Genomic DNA, 2,513 nt, shown 5'->3' with positions numbered 1-2,513 from the left:
GGTGGGGTTGGGGGGTTGGGGGGGGGGCTTATATTTTGATAAAATCAAAATAGTATATACTTGTCTGAAATACATCATAGAAATGGTTTCAGTTCCATCAAACAATATATATATATATATATTTAATATATATAATTGATATGTGTAGATTGTTATCAATACAAAAATTAGGTATATACAATAAAACTTTGTTAATAGGAAGCATTTGGCTAGCAGATACTTTGTTTTGATGGTCTTAATGTTTTTAGACAGTTAATAAAAACTTAAAGGAAATTATTCATGTTGTTTAAGAATAAATAAAAACTCAAAGGAAATTATTCATGTTGTTTAAGAATAAATAAAAACTCAAAGGAAATTATTCATGTTGTTTAAGAATAAATAACAACTCAAAGGAAATTATTCATGTTGTTTAAGATTAAATGTACATTGAAATCTCTCTCTTATGATATTCTGTCATCTCTTAAATAAAATCCGTGACCTGCATATGAATCTATTACCGAATGATGATAATTCCAGCAAAAAAAATATCTTGTGATCCTACCTGTGACTTTGAGTAAGAGCATGTAAGTTGTTCCCCAGCCCTTAATTACTTATTACTTTTCATTAAGCTTTTCAAGTTTGGCTTGGAAGTCTCTCTGAGCCGTGGGAACGTTATTGCTTATAAGAGATAGAAAAGAAAACTTTCAGAGATATACATAGATTCTGATAAATTGAGTTAAGTGCACCCATATACAGTAATGTATGTTGCTCGAATTCATTGTGGAGAATTTTCTGTGACCCTTTGTAATGTTTGGTTACATAGCTTAAGCATGAAAGGATTAAAAACATGTTTGTAAGTACTTTTTACACCAACATTCCTGGGATTAAGTTACGTCCCATTCTTTGTTGTCTCAGGTTCTGAAACTTTGGGATCAATGTGTATTAAGTTTATGTTACATTGTTTTGTTGCTTGTAAAAAAATATGACCATCATTTTGAAATAATGACACCTACCCAAAGAGATGTTGATGATATATTGAGCACTTCAACAGAAATCCTGATTTCTGCTGAAACATATATTTGTTTTAGAATATCAATGGCACACTAGAGATTTTGGAAAAGTGTGGTCCTTAAAACATTTTTCTATACATTGAATGAAAATGCTGGACAAGAAAGAACAATTTCCAGTTAACAAGGGGAGATGAATTTCCTATACTAAAAATGAACTATAGTGAGCACATATACTGCTTCCGACATATTTGATCATCTTTCACTAGATGAGATAAAAAAATGTTATTGTCTTTGCATTAAAATCTGTTATAATCTTAATAATTCTTTGAATAGTTTTTATTTCCTGTTATTTTTCTATTGTATTTCTTTTTTTTTTTTAATTAAAACAATTTTATGTTTGAGTGTCCGCATTATTTGTAAATTTCGTTAAAAATGCTCAATTTCATCATTTTTTTTTTACCATTTTTTGGAATGTTTAACATGGTTTTGAGAAACAGTATGTATAATGATATTATCATTTGATATAGAAATATGCAAATGTACATACATATGTACTTGATATTTGCAAAACATATCATTTCTGAATTTCTGAAAATTTTTAATTTCTTGTTACAAGACATTGAATTCAACCCATACTTTAGAAATTTACCCTGTTTCCAAATTGTGGGAATGTCAGACTCAACCTAGATGTAATTTAAGGAATTGATATGGTTACATAAAATACAGCAGGACAGATGTGTCTATCAGTCACTCATGTGAGGTAGACCTATTGACATTTTGATCTCCCAGAGTTACTTCCCTTCGTTTCACTCTGTCAGATGGTATAGCTATATATAAATTTGACAGTCGATGGGGGTGTTGAATAACCCAGTGTGTATAACATGGTTTGTTTGGACCAAGGATGACCAGGTGACAAATAAACCATATTTATGTAGTTAAGTTGATCAGATAAATGCAGCTTACTGTTGCTTTATGTGCAAGGATTTTACTTATTTTTATGTAAATATATAGAATGTGTTAACATAAATACAATGATATACACTGTATTTTACAATATATATACACAACTATACATACATGTGTATACATTATTTAAAGGATGTCTGAACAAAAGTAACAATTTTTTACTGTTAAATCTACTTTTAACTTCTGCATTATACATACAGGAGACATAGCTATGGATGATGCAGAAGTCGATTATCTTGGTGACTGTGTGACATTTAGGGTTAAGTAGAGAATAAAATGTATGAAGCATTGAATTTTTGGACTCAAACATTGGAGTCCTGCACATTGTTCCTATGGGGCTCACTCAAATCTAAGAACCAGTTATATCTTTTAGTCTTGGGACTCATCAAATTTTGGTGTTCTGGACTTGCTTGAAAAAATCCTACAAAAACTGCTGATGAAGGGGATGTATCACCATCCAAGTGTCTTCCAGCATTAACTCCCTTCAAGTGTGTCTTCAAAACTATAGCAACTTGTCACAATTATTAAAACAATTAAAAACAGCAGACTTTGTGAGTT

Source organism: Ylistrum balloti, unplaced genomic scaffold (assembly GCF_031769215.1).
Source record: "Ylistrum balloti isolate Yb309-2 unplaced genomic scaffold, AGI_CSIRO_Ybal_v1 Utg369744, whole genome shotgun sequence".
Lineage (NCBI taxonomy): Eukaryota > Metazoa > Mollusca > Bivalvia > Pectinida > Pectinidae > Ylistrum > Ylistrum balloti.
Note: the sequence above shows the minus strand (reverse complement) of the source record.